Source organism: Balaenoptera musculus, chromosome 11 (genome assembly GCF_009873245.2).
Source record: "Balaenoptera musculus isolate JJ_BM4_2016_0621 chromosome 11, mBalMus1.pri.v3, whole genome shotgun sequence".
Taxonomy (NCBI): Eukaryota; Metazoa; Chordata; class Mammalia; order Artiodactyla; family Balaenopteridae; genus Balaenoptera; species Balaenoptera musculus.
In genome coordinates this window covers 84,880,906-84,902,592 of record NC_045795.1, presented here as the reverse complement: position 1 = coordinate 84,902,592, position 21,687 = coordinate 84,880,906, and the positions used below count along the sequence as shown (strand labels likewise).

General features: G+C 41.8%; 1 protein-coding gene across 3 annotated transcripts in view; it reads left to right on the top strand.

Annotated features, from left to right (window-relative positions):
* The window catches only part of FOXP1 (forkhead box P1), a 585,986-nt gene that overhangs the window by 85,433 nt on the left and 478,866 nt on the right, over positions 1-21,687 (top strand). For all 3 annotated transcript variants that reach the window (XM_036868301.1, XM_036868303.1, XM_036868300.1), the window contains exon 3: positions 6,706-6,835. The gene's annotated coding sequence lies outside the window, so the exon portion shown is untranslated. The remainder of the gene's footprint in view (positions 1-6,705; positions 6,836-21,687) is intronic.

Below are 21,687 nucleotides of genomic sequence, written 5' to 3'. Positions count from 1 at the left end.
GCCATTTTCCGCAGCCGATGTGCTTTCTGAACTGGGTTCGGCGTTGTCAGAAAGTTATTCCCAGGAGCTGGTGATGGGGCCTGCTCCACCCACTCCTGTTCTCTTTCTATTTTGGTGCTATTTGCAACAAAGGAGAAACTAAGTTAGTAAATTAGAGAAGGATTGAAGCGCTCACAAATGCTCCCCTTCCTATCAGGTTGTGTAACCGATTAGACAGAGTGGGCCCGCTCTTCCTGTGGCTCAGGGACCTGAAGGAACACAGGTGCAAACCCCATGAGATGGCCTTGGCCGTGGCCTCCCAGGTCTCCTGACCTTATCTGATGGAGCTACATGAAGAAATCTACAAAGATGTATATGTATATATATATGTATATTCATATGTACGTGTATATGAGTGTGTATGTACACATATACTTATTTATGTTGTGTGGGTCTAAAAAGTTCCGGATATAGCATTCTCAAGCCAAGGGAAATCTAGTGGAGAAGCCACTGAATTTGAGTTTTGTGTCAGGGTCCCGGTAGGAAATAGGTGGCTTGTCCCTTTCCTAGGTCTGAGAGGACAAAGCGGGGGCACGTCGTGGAGCCTGGATACAGTAGCTGTAGGGAGAGGACTGCCTGGCAGGAGCTGTGATCCTTCATAGTCGACCTCCGGTGCCCCGGTGATAAATGCCCCATCTTCTCTGTCCTCCTGAGATGAGACCTCCATTGGTTGTACCAGCTGGAAGCCAGAAGACAAGGGTACCTGTTGAGGCATCCACGCAGGGGGGCCTTCCAAGACACACAGAGCAAGGTGGGGGGCTGGGGCAACGTGGCAGATGGAGGACCTGGAGGAACAAATGGAAAACCATCCGGTCCGTTTTGTTCTGTGACCTCCTTTGGGTGTGACACTGCCCGATGCATGGGAAAGGTTAATGTGGGACAGGAGGCCCCAGATCTTCAGGATGGTAAGGAAGCATCTAGCTCTACAAGCAGTGCTTCCCAAAGCGTGGTGCCTGCACCAGTAGCACCAGCATCACGTGGGAACTTCCTGGAGATTTCCAGGCCCCGCCCTGTACCTACTGAATGAGACACTCCATGGGAGGGGCCCAGCAATCTGTGTTTTCTTAGCCCTCCCGGAGGTTCTGGTGCTCCTTCAAGATTGAGAACCACAGCTGGATGTCTTGAGGTGTTGGATGGCCAGCGAAGTATGCCAGTTTGCTAAAATGGCCACTGTTATCTTGCTTGGAAAGGCCAGTGACGAGCACGCTGTCTGTTTGAATCCCCTGCTTGGAAACCCTGCACACCCCCAATCCTTTTTATTTTTCGGATAGGCACTCTTCAAAAGAAATGGAATAATGGATGACATGTAGGCCATGGGGGCTCGTACCCCAGGCAGTTCATGCCTTTAATCTCCAAGTGCTCCTCTCAGCCATGCCAGGAAGTACCCGGCAGGGCCCAGACTTTTGGAGGTTGTTTTTGAAAAACACATGCAAATGCTGCCTGTGCTGTTGTTGTTTTCCCGGGGCCTGGCAGTGTTTGGTAAACAACTTGATTGCTAGGTCTTGGCCTCAGGGAACCACAGCTGCTCTTTCCAGCTCCCTGCAGACTTGTGCTGAGCAAGGATTGCTGCAGGGAAAAATAAAAGAGGGGAGAACAAAACAAGAAAACAGCACTGTTGTTTTGTGGCTGCCTCTACCTGTTTTCCTGGAGCTGTTTTGCAACCACAGGCCCTGAGTTTTGATTCCTTACTTGAAAACACAAGGCAAGACCCCATGGCACACCAGGCTTCTTTCTCTTTGGTTAGAGGGGGGGAGTGGCCGCCGCCGGACTTGGAAAGCCTGTTGTAGTAGCCACTGGAAGGATCTATGCATTTTTAAATATGTAAATTGAAAAAGGAGAAAGCTTCATTCTTTCTAATGACCCCCAAGATGGTAATCTGGCTTTTCAAATCTCCGGGAAAACAGATTGAATATGGCACAATTAATGGTTCAGCACTTCTAGGCTTTTCTCTAAAATATTTTAATGGGCTTTTAATTTATTGCAGCTCCTGACTAGCAGGGTTGAGGCAGGGTTGCTGCTGACCCACTGGGCCAAGGTGCTCTCTGGGGCTGTAAGTGAAGTGGAAAAGAACAAAGGCCAGCTGGAGTGTCAGCCGGGACCTCCCCAGGCTAAGCCCCTGGAGCTCCCTGGATTCCTGGCCCTGCAGTGGCGCAGCACCCTTCAGAGTAGAGGCAAGGGCGCACCTTCATCAGAGTTCCCTGGAGTATCTGGTGGAAATGCAGATTGATAATCTCTGGGCAGGAATCTGCATTTCAAGCGGGTGCCCTCGTTCCATATCAAGTTTGCAGTCCAGGACCTTGGTGATTGACAGCCAGTGTGAACGAGTAAGCCTAGGTGGGAAGGAAGTGATGGGGTTGCCAGACTTGTGTTTTTTTTTAAATTTTGAGACCTGCATGTCATTTTAAAGCATTCACTTTTCATTTACTCCAGAGTTCTCCATTATTTTGGCTCCCCCTTCCTTCTTAGATCAAGCAACCTTCTTCCTAAAATCCTTTTCTTTGGGCCTGAAATGCATCTTTTTGAATGTCCTTGTAGAGAGGTGATAAACTTTTGTTTGTCTGAAAAGGTCTTTATTTCACTCTCATTTTTGAAAGGTAATTTTTCTGGGCATATAATTCTAGGTAGATAGTTTTTGCCTCTGGGCAGTGTTCTGGATAATTTATTTGGATACTATCTTCTCTTCTGGTGGGTTTTTTTTTTTTTCCTTTTAAATTTCAGTTGCTATGTTTTTCATTTCTAGAGGTCAGAGTTTTGGTTAGAGTCATAGAACTTGATTTTATAGTATATATGTGTATATTATATATATGTATATGTTATGTATTTTATAGTATATGTACTATGAACACCTGAAAAGCTATAGAATAGTATATAGTTTGTGGTATTTTGGTTAGAGTTATACAGCTTATATTTTATAGTATATGTGCATGTATTGTAGTATGTATATATATAGTATGTATTTTATAGTATATGTGCTATAAATGCATATTAAAAACTATAGTATCTAGTTTATATAGTATTTTGGTTAGAGTTATAGAGCTTGTATTTTATATATATATATGTGTATATGTGTATGTATGTATTATATGTATGTGTATCTAGAGAGTGTATTTATAGTATATATACTATAAGTCCATATAAAAACTACAGTATATATCATTCATATAGTATTTTGGTTAGAGTTATAGAGCTTGGTGGAGATGGAAATCAGTATTGGGTCAGTTGGATTCTTAACAAAACACACAAACAAAACCAGAAAAATTCCACACACCACGGTGATAGTTTGTCCTTTATTTTTGGATATGCCTGGGGACTGTAGTGTTTTAGGAGGTCAAACCGGACAGCACTAATGATACTCTTAAGCGTTGATTGACCAACTTACGTCTTAGCTAGAAGCCAGACGCTGCTCCCATGCTGAAGAGAAGCGTGATCCCTCCCTCCTCACCGCTGTTCTTTGGTGTGTCTTGCCTGTTTCATCCGCCTGTAAGCCTTTGACCATGATGTACTGATTTGATGGGATCCCTTTTCCACCCATCTTCCAGTTCCTTCCAAAACTTGCTCAAGATAATTGCTCTCAAAAGCCCTTAACTGCCCAGATACCTACTGTGGTTTCCTGTGTCCACTTGTGCAGCTTCTCTGTGCTTCCGAATCCCTGTAGAATTGCAGACCTGAGCCGTGGCGTAACCCTAGCCATAATTTGTTACACGGGTTGCAAGGGTTCTTTTTCTTTTTTTTTTTTTTTTTAAATAAATACAGTAGTATTTTTTTTTAATTATTTATTTATTTATTTATTTATTTATGGCTGTGTTGGGTCTTCGTTTCTGTGCGAGGGCTTTCTCTAGTTGCGGCTAGTGGGGGCCACTCTTCATCGCGGTGTGCGGGCCTCTCACTATCGCGGCCTCTTTTGTTGCGGAGCACAGGCTCCAGATGCGCAGGCTCAGTAGTTGTGGCTCACGGGCCTAGTTGCTCCGCGGCATGTGGGATCTTCCCAGACCAGGGCTTGAACCCGTGTCCCCTGCATTGGCAGGCAGATTCTCAACCACTGCGCCACCAGGGAAGCCCTCTTTTCTTTTTTTAATGTGTACTATTAAAACGTTAGCTGCTGTCTTTGAAAAATGAGGACATTTCACAAAATAGTCATCTGGATTTCTGCCTTTGTTTGTGGAATTGAAAGCTCCTGTAGCCCTGGGTTCATGTTGCCACGTGGCAATAATGGACTTGTGGAGCCACTGGCTGCCCTCTTAGTTGAGAAAGCCCGGGGCCTCCAGTCTGCCGCCTCCCTCCTCACTCCCTGTACCTTATACCTGGCCTGCCTCGTTCACTTGCATTACCTGCCTGGTCATTGTGGAACACCTTAGCTTTCCCCATATGAACAAGGAAGCTCAGTTCGGAAGGGTTAAGTATCCTCTACAAGGCCTCGCAACCAAAACTCACTCAGGCAAGCTGCAGTCAGAAGAGTGTCTAGTGCAAGGTAGGCACACACAATTTTTGTATTAGTGTATTGGCTGGAAAAATATGGATTCCTTGTGAGTGCAAGCTGTGTAGAGTCAAGCCCCTGTAGCTGTGTGATCTTGAGCAGGTTACTAAAACTCTCCATGCCTCAGTTTTCTTATGTGCATGTAAGAGTATGTACTAGGAACTTGGTGGTAAGAATAGAATTAAATGAAATACCTGTTGTAAAATACTTGAAAACAGTATGCAGTACAGCATGAGTTTTCAATAAATGGCAGTTGTACGTTTAGAGGATGCTGAGGAATTAATTCTTTCACTTGTTGATTCGTTTGTTGACTCAGTCTGTGCTGAGTGGCTGCCGTGAGCCCAGCGTTCTTCTGAATTTTCGGAGGACAGTGATGAACCCAACAGAGACGTTTCCTTATCGTGTGGAGTTTATAGTCTAGTGGAGAGGACAAGTGAATAAATGAGAAAAAAGTTTATAGGTGATGATAAGAGCTCTGGAGAAAGCAAATAGGATGATGTAATTAGAGTGACTGGGGACCTAGCTTAAGTAGGTAGGTGGGACAGCTTTCTTGAAGTGGCCTTTGCCCCTAAGACCCTGTGCTGAGACGGAGCCACTTGTGTAAGGAGTAAGATCGTGGCGTTCCAGGTAGCTGCGAAAGCCAGTGCACCAGGCCTGAGGCAGGAAAACCCTTGGCTTGCTTGAAAGGGAAGGAAGGCCACCACATCCATGTTGTACATGGTTATGGAGTTGGTGGCTGGCAGCAGTGTCAGAGCAGCAGAAGGTGACCAGAGTATGCAGGGTCTTCTAGGCCAGAGAAAGAAAAAGATTTTGTCCTAAAGATGGTGAGCATCCTCAGCCCCTTTCTTTTTGCTACGTGACGTCGACTTAGTAGCTTTGCAGAGCTTCCGTGAGCCTTGGAAATGCTTCTTGGGTCTCAAGGCTACCTGAAGTTTGGAAGACGGGGCTTTATCATTTGGACACAAACTGTGATTGGCAGTATCCACCTTCCTTGGTATTTTGGTAGAAATACAGAATCTCAGGCCCAATTCCAGACCAATGAATCAGTGTCTGTGGGGATGGGGCCCAGGAATCTGTATTTTAAAAAGCTCTTCAGGTTATCCTTCCACGTACTAAAGTTTGAGAAACACTCATCTATAGTACATGTGGGCACATTTCCATAGGAGTTGGAGCCGTACTCTTGGGAGAGGAATGGAAGCCTTCCTTGGGCACCCAGTGAATGTTGTCAGCTGCCGAGGGTGCAGGTGCACCAAGGCTTGGCACTAGTGCCAGGGTGAGAATTCTTCTGCTCAGGTGCACGACCCTCTGCCCACAGCTCAGCTCTGGTGTTGATGGTAGATCAGCATAGGAGTGATTTGTGGTAAAAACCTTCTTTTTAATCCGGAAGCTTAAAGGGGAAGCTAATAGTTTAGGTTATTTGGAATAAGTGTGCTTTAACCAATAAGACAAAGATGCTGAGAGGAAGAAGGGATGTGGAGAGCATCAGTTAATGACTTGACCTTGCAGATTAAAGAACTGGGATCCTGAGGCATTAAATGGCTTTCCTGGAGCCACACAAGTGATTGATGACAATACTGGGTCCAGAATTCAGGCTTCTCCACTTGGATGTCTACACATTACGTAGTATGTTTTCTCTTGATGGAAATATCTCTGAGTCTTGCTCCTTATGTAATTCATAAACATTTATAGAATTATTTTGGAGGAAAATGATTATGGTTACCCCTCTTCCCAGTTTGGATGTTCACTGTTATGTTTGAAATAATTTTATTTTCATATGTTTTTATCTTCTGGAAAAGAGAGTTACTTAATAGGAATCAATACATTTATCCATGTCAGATTTGAGCTAAAGCAGCTTATTGTTACCTGGGCACTTGACAATTGGACAAAAAATATTTTTGTAACGCCAAAATACATAAAATATTTGGCACAAAGTCTGCAATAAACAACAACCTTTCAGGGTATGTGTTGAAGTAATTGGTAACTGTATCTTTCAAAACATTATTTCCGGTTCATATTTTACAACATCACACTTGATATATTGACATACCCTCGTTTGAAAGGTGTTTTCCCCTACCTCTAGATTCGATGTCTGTCGTGCTGTTTTCAAGTTTAAGGAAGTGGTGGTTTTAGAAGTTACATCTTAGCTATGTGTAAAAAAAAAAAAAAAAAAAAAAAAAAATTTTGTATTGCAGTGTCCCAGGAGCTTTTGCTGACAATTCCAGTTTCCGAACGAAACATTTGGGCAATGGTGAGGGCTTCAATCCCTTGTCTGATTTGCTGTCAACCATGAACAGACGGATGTGATGCCTGCTGGCCAAAAGGGTGAGTGAACATTTACGATTATTCGTCTGAAAATTCATAAGACCAAATGTTGGCTGAAGGGGTCCTGCACAGTGCAGGAAACTGAAAAAAGTCCCAAATTCATCAGAACCATTACACTGAAGATGAGAGACTCGCGTTTCGAAAGAAGAGTCACCCTGTCATTGTTTTCTGGTATAACCTTTTTGGATAACTTGGACAATGATCTTAGGATTTATAAAAGACATAATAGGACACAGGAGAACTTTTTTTGTTTGCATGATTCTTTTACGCATACACCGAAGTGTGGACTACCTAGATGATGAGCTACGTGCGTGGTTGAAAGAGTAATTGCTTTTTTGGTCCCATTAAAACTTGGTGATAAAATGAACCACCATGAAATAAGACAATCATAACCTCATCTTGAGTCGTGGGTGGTGGTGGGGGATTTAAGTCTGATTTGTTCATTGAGGAAGTCCCATCGCAAGCCTTCCACATGACTGGGGCTCTTGAGAAAGTTAAAGGGTTGGGAACTGTGGTCTATCAGATTTTCAGAAAGACTCATGAGCATTTTTTTCTATCATAGTTCTCCTCATCAGGTTATTCACTGTAATTTTTAGGGGGAAGTTAGAAGGGACGTGATGCTCTTTTTCTGTATATTTGATGGCATCTATCATGTTCTTCAGAACTCACGGGCTCCCCTGTAGTAATGAATGAACAATTGTGACTTGCCTTTATCAGAGACAAGAATTGGTTGAGGCCAGGTGTTTTGGGTAAAAACTCTGACATCATTCAATGGTAGCTTTGTCATAACACGAGGTCAGCTTTATGGGGAACCATTTGGTTTCAGTTTTGTAGTGAATGGCATTTAATGATAAGCACCATTGGCATAAACTCATCTTGTCTTAGTGGAGTTGTATTTGAAACAGATTCTATTTAATGGAGGGAAGTATAGTGAAGTAGAAAGAGCACTGTATTAGAAATTGGGAGACCTGATAGCTAGCTGACATGGGGCAAGTTGGTCTGTTTTGATTTCCTATGTTTAAAAGAAAGCAGGTAGGTTAGAGTGTCGTGTTTGTCAGTGCTAACAAGGCCCTAGAAGTTGGCTATTTAAATCCCCTCACTTTACAGATGGAGCATCTGCAGCCCAGAGAGTCTAATGGAGATGTCTATGTCTCTGGGCTAGGTCAGAGCTGTATCCCAGGTTATTTTATCCTCAGTGATTCTCTCTAGCTTATCTCAATTACAGAGATTGTGACATCCAAGCCCCGCAGTTCTGTAAACGTTCTTTGCTGATATGTGTCTCTTTAAGGTGTTGTTTTGCATTTAGCTGTTTGGGCCAGCTTTTTAAAGATTTTACAGTTAGAGGTCATTTTGACAAATCCTTCCCATTTCATAGATTAAAAGAGCCCTGGTGAAGCAACCAGCCCAAATATCAGGGACCAGATGATCCTCAAAGAGCCTGTGGGGTTTAAAATTCACTTCCACTTAGGCTAGTTTGGCATCTGACTACTTATCCTTTGCATTTCATTCTGCTGGAGCTGGAGATAGAGGAAAAACAGAGTCTTATATCTTTTTTTTTTTTTTTTTAAATAAGTAGCTTTATTTTATTTTATTTTTTTAATTAATTAATTAATTTATTTATTTTTGGCTATGTTGGGTCTCCTTTTCTGTGCATGGGCTTTCTCTAGTTGTGGCAAGCGGGGGCCACTCTTCATCGCGGCGCGCGGGCCTCTCACTATCGCGGCCTCTCTTGTTGCGGAGCACAGGCTCCAGACGCGCAGGCTCAGTAGTTGTGGCTCACGGGCCCAGTTGCTCCGCGGCACGCGGGATCCTCCCAGACCAGGGCCCGAACCCGTGTCCCCCGCATTGGCAGGCAGATTCTCAACCACTGCGCCACCAGGGAAGCCCCAGAGTCTTATATCTTCCTTACAGTATTCTTTCGTGGCAAGAAATAAAGCAAGTAGAAACCAGTAACACATAAGGCAAGGGTGTGCACCATGAAAATTAATAGTTAATGGAGTCATGGAATTTTAGATCTGTTAGGGTGCTTTGATCGTCTTATGGGGTGGTCCTGGGCAAGTCCTGTGGTTCTTTCTCCTGTGAAGTTCTTCTGAGGTTTTCTATTGCTAACCAGCTATGATAGACTTTTGTGAGTGGTCTGTAGACCAGTGAGCAGATAGCAGACATTATAAAAAGTTCTATCTTTGGGGATCCAGGTAGAGTTGAGAACAAAGCCCGGGTCTGTCTCGTATAAACATGAGAATTCAAAGAAGTGGTTGGAATTCTGCTGAAGGTATTGAAATAGCAACAAACTCAGGTTTGAGGTTACCTGTCATCTCTGTCTTCAGTACTGAGAGAGTCTGACTCAATGTCACTGTCATAAATTGATGTATGAAATTGAACAAAACCACATGAATGGATTTATTGAAGACCAGGCTCATTTTATTCATTAATTTCATTTGGGTAAGGCCTGCTATGTGAAAAATCAATCTGAAGAACTGTAATGAAAATGATATCTCTTGAATTGATAAAATACAGTTAGGCCCAGTCGATTACCAGTTTTTTCTAAATAAGGAAATGCTTTGTATTTATCAGATTGTAATCAATTTGCCTTCACTGTGTTTTTAGTAGGAAGTGGAGATCCCTGAAATCTGATGAGCTGGAGTATGTGTTGTGATTCTTTATCGTTGTTTATCCTCAGAGTACACCTTCGAGGTTTGATTAAAGGACTGATTCTCTTCCTCTGTGATGCAATAACCTGGCCTGCGATGCATTGTATATCTGATAGCTAGTTAATCCTTCTATTGTCAAAAACGTATTCATAGTCCTACGGCTTTTAGAACTTGACAGTTTATCAAGTAACCAAAAGAAACACCGGTTAATTGTTACAGCTGATAACTTGGAGTCTTTAGGCATGAAATCAGCTCCAATTCTGAGTGAAATGTTTCGTGGTAAGTGACCTCATGATAGAACAAGGTCCCAGTCCCAGCAGTAGACAGCTAGAACAAGAGATCTCCTCACTCTGGTGCAAAGAAAAGAAGCCAGGGGCTTCCCTGGTGGCGCAGTGGTTGAGAGTCTGCCTGCCAATGCAGGGGACACGGGTTCGAGCCCTGGTCTGGGAGGATCCCACATGCCGCGGAGCAGCTGGGCCTGTGCGCCACAACTACTGAGCTTGCGCGTCTGGAGCCTGTGCTCCACAACGAGAGAGGCCGCGATAGTGAGAGGCCCGCGCGCCGCGATGAAGAGTGGCCCCCGCTTGCCGCAACTAGAGAAAGCCCTCGCACAGAAACGAAGACCCAACACAGCCAAAAATAAGTAAATAAATAAATAAAAAATAAAAAACAAAAAGAAAGAAAAGAAGCCATATGATAAAAGGTTTACACACGTAGATCATCATGGCAAAATTTGAAGTTCAGAAAATGAGTAGTTGGGTAATGTACTCAATTTATGTTGGTGATAACCATGCTTGCATAATAAATTAGCTTAGGGGCAGGATACAGAGAAAGAAGGGCTGAGCACTTGAGGCGTCTCTTTGTGATGTGATTCTTTAATGCCCTCGCCAGCAGGGAATCAGAGTTGGCTCCTGTTTCCCCCGGCCGGCGTGAAGCTTTAGTTGATGTTGGTACCTATCTGATGCACGTCACGAGACTCCAAGAGTGAAGACCGGCTAAGTCTATGCATATTTAATAGGCAGTTAGCCACAGTGTTATTAATAAATGTGATAATAACAGTCTGGATTTGCATAGAGTTTTCTCGAGAAAAGTTGACCGTAGATGGCAAATATGTTGGCTTGTTTGTCAGCCTGTGCCTCGGCATTGCATCGTTCCTGCCAGTAAACCGTCGCTTGCTGGTGGATCTGGGATAAGAGCGTAAGAGTCATGCAGCATTGTTTTGTCACCGGTTGTTTTTCCTTATTTGCCTACAGTTCCTCTTTGGGTCTCTCTCATAATCAAATGCCCAGCTTTTGACCTACTAGAAAGCGGTAAAAACACAGAAAATAGTCCTTCTCACGTAAGGCTTGATAGTGGGCCACTTGGTGGCTGGAAGTTCCTGGATTTTTTTTATAAAACTCAAGACTGTGGATTTTGGTCATTGGTTTTGGGGTGCGGTGTGGTGGTGGTGCAGCTTCCGGGAGGAGGTGGGGCAGGTAGCAGGCGTCTGGGAACAGGAAGGCTTGCAGGTGGGCTCCGCTTCTGAGCTGCCTTGTGCGGGAAGCTGTCAGTGGGCCAGGCCACTTTGTTGTGCTGAAACTTCAGTCCCTGAAACGTTGACTTTGAAAAGTAATTTTAACAATTTAATAAACTACATAATATGTTTTATAAGCTGGAGCGAATGATCTTAAGTTTTTTGGTCTCCTTCATAACACAGTGAACCTAATATTGGTAAAAATACAGATCTTCACTCGCGCCATAAAGAGAGCCTAGATTTAATAAGCAGTTATGAGTGCTGGCAGCTGCCTATCAGATTGTATAACTTGGACTCCAGCACGGGAAGACAGTGTCAACTTACATTTTATCTCGGAAGTATTTTCGAGGCGTTTATTTTGCTTCTCTCTCTCCAGTCCCTAACGTAATACAAGTAATGTAATTGGCTGACTATTTTCCACATAGCTAATTGGCTAAGGGGCCAAGGGGGAAGCCATTGTCTGGCTTGATGATGATCAGAAATTAACATGACATCTACGTGGAGGTAATGGAATATATTAGTAATGCCGTAATTCAGGAGGGTGAGAGGAAGAGTGTCCATCCTTCCCCGCCCATAAGCAGTGGGAGGAGTTCTGTTGATGATGAAAGAACCTCCAAGCCCCCTTCCCTCCCACAACCCCCCCAGTACCTCACAGCAGTGGCTAGCCAGTCTCTATGTCACATTTACTGTTAAATTCTTCCCATAGAACTGTAAGACAAACTAATGAATTATTCCATTTGTCAATTAAAAAAGAAAATCCGCCAACTACTATTGTAAGATTAAATTCCAATTAGAAGATTGCATTTAATTCGGAAGCTATAACATTGTTTTAATGAATTCTCTTGGAGGTGACAGTTTATGTGAGATAAATTTATATGGTGTAGGTAGATATAAATTCATTGGATAATGTTAAACATGTTACTTCATATATATTAGCTGTGAAATTTATTTCTTCTCTAGTTATGTCCCCAAGGAGGTAGAGTCAGACGAAAAAACATATCTTCAAAGAAAGAACCCTTTCTGTCCTTTCAGATACTTGTTCTAAAACAGCCTTTTCTCACTTTTATTAAAAAAAAAAAAAAATCTGTTATATTTCTGCATTAACTGAATTTATGATTCTTGGTGTATGCTATTTATAAAATTGAATATAGGTTTTATGATATAGGAAATTAGTCTAGGAATGAGAATATGATCCAATTTTGTAATAAAGGTAATCTGCATTTATATTGCAGATATTTTCCATTTCTCTCTAAGCCCCTTATGGGATTATACACACATTTTTCTGGACATACAAATTCACTGTAAACTTTTAATGTAGTGGGCAGGCTTTTGTTCCCCTGACATCTGCACAAAGCATCGAATCCTTTGCCTAAATCAAAAGTGGCAAACATTCTTGACACACTTTCGATTTTATAATTCTCCCACCCCTGCCCATCCCTGTGCCCCTGGCAGACATCACTAATTGATCGCATTCTCTCCTCTGCTCAGTGTGGGTGTGGCCTCAGAATTACTCCACTTAAATTCTTGGAGGCAAGCTTACCAATTCACCATTTACATGAGTGTGGTCAGAATCACGTCAGGCAAGTGGCTTTTGACTAGACTTTGTAGTTTGTCTTTGTAAATCCTAGACTTACCCCAATATCTGGCACACAGCGGTTAAATGTGTGTTATATTAATGAGAAGATCTTACGCACAGTTCTGGCAATTATGTGGCTGTGTAACAGTTGGATTTTTGACATCACGTGTATACCGTATTTGTGTGGTTTGGTAGGCAGTTTATTTCCTACCTTTTAGCTGGTTTGGGGGTTATGTGTATGAAACATTACAGTTTTGTAGGTTTTTGTTTTTGTTTTTTTTCTTCAATTTATGTAACTTTGGAAAAGACAAGAAAGAGACTCTCCTCACCCTCTTGTTACCTGTGCATTAACTCAGGCTCAGACACAGCAAGGAAGTGGTGGGGTGAAAGCTAAACTGAGACTTTCCCTCTCCGAGTGCAGTTTCTTTCTTAAAGGGAGGGGCACACACATGTACCAGGTGCTGACCGGTGCAGGGCAAGTTTCTTGCAATTTCCTTTCTCATATTAATCTTGGTTTTTATCAATACACTGAAGCAAGCTGTACCAGGGAGGAAGGCATTCAGCTATTATATTTCAAATGATATCTTCCGTGATGTAAAATTCTAGGAACTTCAGCTGCATGGCATGTTGTTTTTGAAAATAATCGGTTTTCTCTTCACTTGGTTCAAATAATGCTTGGAGGCTAAGAGAAGGAAATTTCCATTCAGTTTATATGCAGGCTGCTGCCCTGCCCTGTTGAGAACTGCCATCCTTTTAACTCCTCCTTAAAAGAAAAATGAGCAATTAGCGTATTGAAGTACCATTTAGTTAATGTACATTGTAATTTCATTTCAACATATTGTTTGATTGTTTGTGATGGTCATGGTAACCAGACTTCTGGAAAGTGGTTGTGAACATGTGAATTGGTAACCTGTTGGGCCATATTTGTAGGATATGGTTGGCTTTGGTCAAGGATGCCAAAATCTGTGAGCCCTATTATGGTCTGTTCTGGTGGTGGCTCTTGGATTTTCTGTACACAGTGTTTGTTCCATGCAACTCCAACCAAGTGATTGGAAGAGGCTCATGAGATGAAATCTTTTTCATCCCTCCTCATATTCTGTGAGGTTTTAGTAATATTTGTACCGAGTAATTATAGCAGCCAGTCATCAGGCATTTATTTTTCCTACAGTGGTTTGGATATCACGTTAGGTATCTCATGTAATTCTAACAGCGTCTCTGTGTTCTGGATATTATTATTCTGGTTTTATTGTTGAGAAGACAGAAGCTCAGTGTCTAAGTTACTACTCAGGATCACACAGCAGGTTTTACAAGTGGGTTTTACCTCAAGGTGGGCCAGTTTCAAAGCCTGTGTCTTAACCAGGAGGGCATGCTACGTCCTCATCTTTGATTCCATGGTTCTCTAAGGGCCTTTGATTTAGGCAAGGAAGATTTTGTAGCTTCTAGTTGTCTTTGTGGAAGAAATGGACTCCAACTCATTTAAAATGGCAGCTTAATCTGCACACAGGATTTTTATAGGACCAGTGATTTAAAAAAATGGGAATAACTTCTTCCAAAAAATTTTTCAAAAATATTCCTTCCTCACCGGGCTCTTCCTCTAAATCTAAAATCTCTCAGTTTCACGCAGTTGGGCTCAGTGTTGCGTATTTCCTTCAGGTCCTCTTCTTAAATAAAGATGCTTTTGGTGATGGCGGCTCATGGAGTTCCTAATATCCGAGGAGAGGAGTTTTCTTCTTTGATACAACATGAACAGACCACATAGGACCGGCAGGACCGCTGATCCAGAGAACGTGTGCAGAAAGGGAAAACCTGCGCTCCTGGGCTTTTGTGCCCAGGGCCAGAGCCAGGCATTGACAAGGTCAGGTCTGCCACTTTGTCACGTGCATTTAGGCCCCTTGTCTATGGGCTACAGGGACTTCTGTCCATCCAGGATAGACTTGCAGGCTAGAGCACCAGGAGGCTAGTTTCAGGTATGCTCTGTGGAATTTTTCTTACAGCATGTGCATTCAGTTGTTATTAAGGGGATTTTTTTTCTCCATAATTTTTAATGTTGCATATTGGGTTGTATAAAGGCGAAATAACATGTTTCCTTTTACATCTTTCAGAAAAGAAAAAATGGAGCATAATCTTGATCTTCTAGAGTCTGGGTGGTGGGCATATGGGGTTCATGATCACTATTTTCTCTACTTCTTTATATATTTGACCACTTTTATAATAAAAAAGCTGTGTGCATTGGGGAGGGGGCAGTGAGGGGCTGGTCTAGCTCATTATCTAGCCTGGTGTTGAGAAACTAGTCACCGGGTAGAACCAGGTTTTTGTTCTTCTGTCCTCCACACCACCTTGGGCAGCCCTCAGTTGCTGGTGTAATTTAATTGATACGGAGTCTTAGGGCGAGGAGATGCTAACTGAATCAGCCAAGAGTTGAAGTAATTTTCTGGACAATACAGGTAAAAATGACTTTACCTGACATACAAGCCTTCCCTAACCTATAAAAAATGACAGTGGTTGAATAGCTGTCATAACTGAGCACATGTGACGTGCCAGGGGCTATGATACACCGGTTATAGATTTTCTCTCTAGTCCTCCAGTGGGCAGTGTTTGGAAGGGATACAGGGGACCTGAACCGAGGGCCCACTGGACTTTCTTCTCTTCTACCTCCAAGTCCTTGGGCTGTGTTCTTCAGCGTGTGATCCAGAGGCTACCTGAATCGTGTTAAATATAGATTTTCAGGCCCACATCCAGGCACAGGCCTAGAGCTTGGTCTCTGAATTAGAGAAGATAAACCCATGTCCTAGTCCCAGGCCTCACTGATAGGGTTACCTTGGCCAAGTCAAGGCTGCTCTCCAAACCTCTCCTCCTCTGCAAAATGGGGACAGTGGTAGCATCTACCTTGTTGGCTGTGAGAAGTCCTAATACAGTGCTTGGCGCCTAATAAGCGCTAGGTATGTGTTACGTGAAACTATATTTTAACCTTTTTGAGACGTTTGCAAGTACCCTGACATAACTGGGAATGTTAAAGATGTAGCAGTTAATGCTCCAGGTGGCACTCTTTGGTGGTTATAATTTAAACCTTATATATCCTAGAAGCATTTTTTGGTAATTATTAAAAACATTTTAAAAATCAGTATTAGAGTTTTTTTACATAGATGTCTGAAAAAGAATTCTGTCACCAAAGTGTATAAGAGTTGACATGTGTAAATATGCAGTTAGACAGTTTCCAAAAACGTGTATTATTTACTGATCAATGTAGTGTCTCCTTCGGAGCCATTACACTCAGTCATTTCCTGTCAATCTGTCCAGGCTGTTATAATCAGACTATGGATATGCATATTAAGATACAAGAAAGTTATTGTGCATGTGTGGTGGCAGCTTTTTAATTGTTAATAATGTTGCTGCTTTTAAAAAGGTATCAGGTTAGTTTTCCTCTTAGGATGGTTAATAGTCCTCAGAATTGCAGGAGGGATTAGGGGAGCTGAAACTCAGGATGGGGGAACACGAGGCTGGTGCTGGTCAGGGCTGTCTGTGCTTCCAGGCAGTGCCCTGAGACAGGGAAGAGCTTTTTGTCTGATCCTGGTGCTGAGTTCGTGGAGATTCCTTTTACTCTTCTTGCTACTGTGTTTCTTTGGAAAAGTTTTATAATTAAAAAAAAAAAAAAAAGCTTCTGTATGTGTGTGATGGTAGAAGGGTCATCTAACTTCTCTGTTGATGACAGGGATCAACAAACTTTTTCGGAGCCAGAGAGTAAATATTTTGAGGTTTGCAGTCTACCTGGTCTGTTACAAGTACTCGCCTGTGTTGTAGTGCTCCAGCAGCCGTAGGCAATTCGTACCTGAATGAGCATGGCTGTGTTTCCAATAACATTTGTTTACAGATGTTTGAATTTCGCGTAATTTCCACAGGTCACTAAAGAGGAGCAGTAGTTTTATTTTTTTCCCAACCCTTTAAGAATGTAAAAACTACTTGTAGCTCATGAGTGTAGGGTTCCATTTGGCCCCAGGGCCCGTGGTTTGTAAAGAAGATGCAGCGTAAAGCAGTGGTGAGGGTTCAGTCCTTTGTTCTCGCTCTGTGACGATGCTTGGGCCTGATCATTTGCTCTCCAGTTTCTGATGAAATGATAATAACATCAGCTTTTGTTCACATTTCATCTTGAGATAGTCTTGTTCTGTGTGATTGGATTATTTATTGATTTAGAGTGAAGTTTAGTGAGGTCCCTCTCCCCCTTCCTTTATTTAAGACAAGAAAAATATGAACCTGAAATAAAAGTGAGGTGGAGGGTAAAAGATGAAGTGAAAGGGAAAACAAGTCCCAGAAAAAAAAGTGGACTCAGAAATTGACATGTAAGATCTATATCCTCTTCAACACCAGTGTTTTCTCATAGATGTTGGGTATCTCACCAGTGGAATTAAGGTTAAATTTCTCGAGTCACAAACGGACATTTTTGAAAATTTAAGAGTTAGGTATTATTTTAATATATATATTATATATGAAATATGTAGCAAAGTACTATTAGCACATCAGTCCAGTTTCTCCGATACTACTACTTAAATGCAACATTTAATAAAATTGAGAGGTTTAAGGAAAAATATAAGAATTATTTACAAGTGGTTCTTGGGCACAACAACACTCTTAGAGTTGGTATTGAATGGTTAAAACAGGGTTTTTGTTTTTTCCTAAATATCCCTTATTTTATCTTGAAGGAAGAATAGAGACCAGGAGGCCTATAATGTGTATCATTTGATTTTCCCTAAAGAAAGGGCTGGAGACCAGAATGATAAAAAATGAGACAGTAGTAGACTCACAGGCATAGGAAACAAACGTATGGTTACCAAAGGGGAAGAGGGTTGAGGGGAGGGATAAATTAGGAGTTTGATAAAAATAGAACTACCATATGACCCAGCAATCCCACTACTGGGCTTATACCCTGAGAAAATCATAATTCAAAAAGAGTCATGTACCACAATGTTCATTGCAGCTCCATTTACAATAGCCAGGACATGGAAGCAACCTAAATGTCCATCAGCAGATGACTGGATAAAGAAGATGTGGCACATATATACAATGGAATATTACTCAGCCATAAAAAGGAACAAAATTGAGTTATTTGTAGTGAGGTGGATGGACCTAGAGTCTGTCATACAGAGTGGAGTAAGTCAGAAAGAGAAAAACAAATACCATATGCTAACGTGTATATATGGAATTTAAGAAAGCGGTACTGATGAACCTAGTGGCAGGGCAGGAATAAAGACGCAGATGTAGAGAACAGACTTGAGGACACAGGGAGGGGGAAGGGGAAGCTGGGACGAAGTGAGAGAGTGGCGTGGACATATATACACTACCAAATGTAAAATAGATAGCTAGTGGGAAGCAGCCGCATAGCACAGGGAGATCAGCTCGGTGCTTTGTGACCACCTAGAAGGGTGGGATAGGGAGGGTGGGGGGGAGACGCAAGAGGGAGGGGATATGGGGACATATGTATATGTATAGCTGATTCGCTTTGTTGTACAGCAGAAACTAACACACCATTGTAAAGCATTTATGCTCCAATAAAGATGTTAAAAAATTAGGAGTTTGAGATTAAAATATACACATCACTGTACATAAAATAGATAACCAACAAGGACCTATATGCAATATCTTGTAATAACCTTTAATGGAAAAGAATCTAAAAAAGAATATATATACATATATACACATATAAATATACATATGTTATACATGTATACGTATAATTGAATCACTTTGCTCTACACCTGGAGCTAACAGAATGTTGCACATCAACTATATTTCAAAAAATTTTTTTAAAATTAACAAAAATGAGTGTGAACGTTCTGGAGAGAAGACGCCTCATGTCTTACCTTGTAAACAGGTGGGGGAGTCAGGGCCAGGGGAGCCGTGGGGAAGAGTGGGTTCGTGCAGTGGGGCATTTTCATAGCATGGAGGCCGAGGTATAACACAACATGGAGGCAGAGAAAATGTAGGACCAGAGAAGAGAAATGAACAAGGATGTTTTCCAAGAGAGGTCTAGGAGAATAATCTAGAGGATTATTTCTTTCTCAAGTATCATGATAAAACTTACTGGGATGTGAAGTAATGAGTTTCTGGTTTTTCAGCAAGCCATCCCTTATGATGGGATGCCAAATTATTGTGGTTGCAGTTGGGGAATAAACATGTAGAAAAGATGATGAACCCCTGAGATGCAAATATGTTTTCACATAAATGTCCATTGTAATAAAAAAAAGGCAGGAAGTGGGAGAGAGAATACAACAAAGGTAGAATTATGTTGAAAGCCTTGCACATGGTTAGTTTATCATTTTTTTGTTGTTGTTAAATGAAAAATAAACATATTCCAGGATCCAGAGCCAAGCCGTAGAACCTTGAATGTATAATGAACAGCTAAATGTGGTGATTAAGAGCACAGGATATCACGAGAAAGCTCAGGTTTGAATCCTGGCTCTGCCACTTACTATCACTATAAACTTGGTTAAGTTACATTGCTCTGGGCATCAGTTTCCCGACCTTTAAAGTGTGAATAATAGTAGTAACTAACTCATAAATGATTGTGGGATTAGATGAGTTAATACACATCAGGTGTTAAAAAAAAAAGTTGGGATGTAGTTATTTTCGGTGAATGATAAAGCTAGCTATCAGCCTTAAAGTATTCCCTAAATAAAAAAATGTGGTTTGAAATCATTATAGCAAATTTGCCGTTCTCTCTCTGGAGTGTCCCAGGATGTGAATTTTTATGTGTAACTATGCACGTTAGTGAGGTACATCATATACATTCAGAGACTCCTAGACATTTAGTGTTCACAGAAATATTAAAGCCTATTGCTGTCCACATGCATCTTGGGCCCAAATCTTTGGGGCCCTGTTGGTTCTACAAGAACACCTAGCCTATTTGAGTAACTCTGGGGTGGTGAACTTCTGTTCTTCAAGAAGCCCGTTTTATCACTGATCAGCCCTTAGGGCTAGGAAGTTCTTTCTTCCACTGGACTGAAATCTACCACCCACGGGCATCCCACTTAATCTTTTGGTTTGGTGCTTTGAAATTCTACGAAACCCATTTCTTCTATGTGACCATCCATCAAATATCTTCAAATAGCATATCCTTTTTGAGTCTTCTCCTGGCTAAAAATCCCTTGCTCCTTCAGCCATTCCTCTCTCTCTCTCTCTCTCTCTCTCTCTCTCGTTTGGTTTTAGGCGTCCTGTAGCCATCTGGGTTGTTTTCTCACGGCACCGATAGCCACAGAAGCGTATTTTTTGTATGTGTCTACATTTGTGTGGAATTCACTTAAAAGTGCATCTTTTCGACAAAACCATCTTTATCATCTGGAAGGGAACCACTCTGACTTTTCTTAACCCGCTTCTTAAATTCCAAATGTGGGAAGCTGGCAGGTAAAGGAACCTAGTGCTAAAGAATCCTAAATCTTCCCTTGAGAGTCAGTTTAGGCTTCACTTTGCTCTGAGCCGGGTAGCTGTGTAGAAGCAATGGTAGTAACGATGGTTCTAGTGGCTGCAGGAGCAGCTTATTGTGGGCCTACTGTGTGCCAGCTACTCCACTCAATCCTCTAGTTGCAGTAAATTATTTCATCCTCATGACTGTGAGTCTCTTACGATCTTTATTCCTATTTTCAGGAATAAAGTTGGAAACTCGTAAAAAAGCTCAAGAGAAGGATTTTTTTGGTTAACATCGTCAGGATTATTTATCTGTATACTCTTAATCTGTATAGTTTTCTATCCTACTTAAGAAATTGTGTAGTTCTCGGTCTCTATTGCTTTATCCATTGTTTTAATGCATGGAAATTGTACAGGTAACATAAAAATCACCTTCCTTCGTGGGGAGAGTCCACTTCTATTCCATCGAAACTGTCGAAATGAATTATTTTTAAAGATACTGCTGTTCTCAGTGGGCTGGAGCCCACACACACAGACACTGAGGATGGAATACTTCATTTCCTCTCAGCTTTTCCCAAATGACTTTCTCCCCTCTTTCTTCCAACAAGACTCCCAGAGAGGAAGGCAATCACAGTGTTATCGGCAGTAGAAAGATTTCAAAATACGCTCATGGGCATGGGTAACTTGGGGGATGGCTGGGTGCCTCCTACAAGACTTAACACATTTCCTGAACATGGAACCTCACCATGGCAACAGCCATGTCACATGACACATTGGTGACACATGTAAGGTGCTGCCACAACGCATCCCAGGTTGAATGTCTGTGATTCATTGTTTCCACTGACACAGTGACTGCTGCAACTCGCAGTTGGAAGGTTCTCTGGTTTTCAGTGCCATTAATACACACTGACTCCATGGCACATGGAGGGCTCGGGGAAGGGAAGCATCAATAAATAAGTGTGCGTTGTAAACATTGCCTTCATTAGTTCTACAGAGAAATACGTGTTCATCATTCAACCCCCCTGCCACTCGCATTCTTCTTTCTCGAAGCATATTTTGTTGGTAACACCTTGGAAGCTTGAAAGTGATTTTATTTTTAATCATAGTTGTACCCATTTCCACTTGGCAAACATCAGAAGAGAGAGTTCACGATGGCCCCCTTTTAGTATTTATTTATATTCTTCACATGTAGCAGATTTATTGATGAAGGCATGTTTCTGGGAATATTATGTATTTTTTTCTCATTGTGAAATTTATTGAATACTTTCCATAAATCAGTTGGTGTTATTAGGGGACCGTGGTTCATGTGGAGGGGCCTGGAGGTTGTATGATATCAGGAGACTTTTCTGGAGGTCCAAGATGAGTGGTATTTAACATATTTTAATTTCTAAGTGTTTCAGTGAGTGATTAAAAAAAAAGTAGATGTGGAATCTGGAAGGCATTAAAGAGATGTCAAGGACAGACGGATTTTGATTTGTAGCCTAATGAAATGTTTTGCCAACTTTTAAAGATTTTTTTGAGAGCAGAACTTTAATCATTTGCTTGTGTTTCTGGCATGGTAAGGTTATTCCTGTTTCTGTTACATGAGGAATCCAAAGTGAAAATGGGATAATTTTTAATTAGCAAAATTATAAAACCATTTGCAGCCAAATGTTTCTTGTCTTGTATAAACTGTGAGGTTTCACATTTTACTTTAATCATTTGGGGAAATTTCATTCTG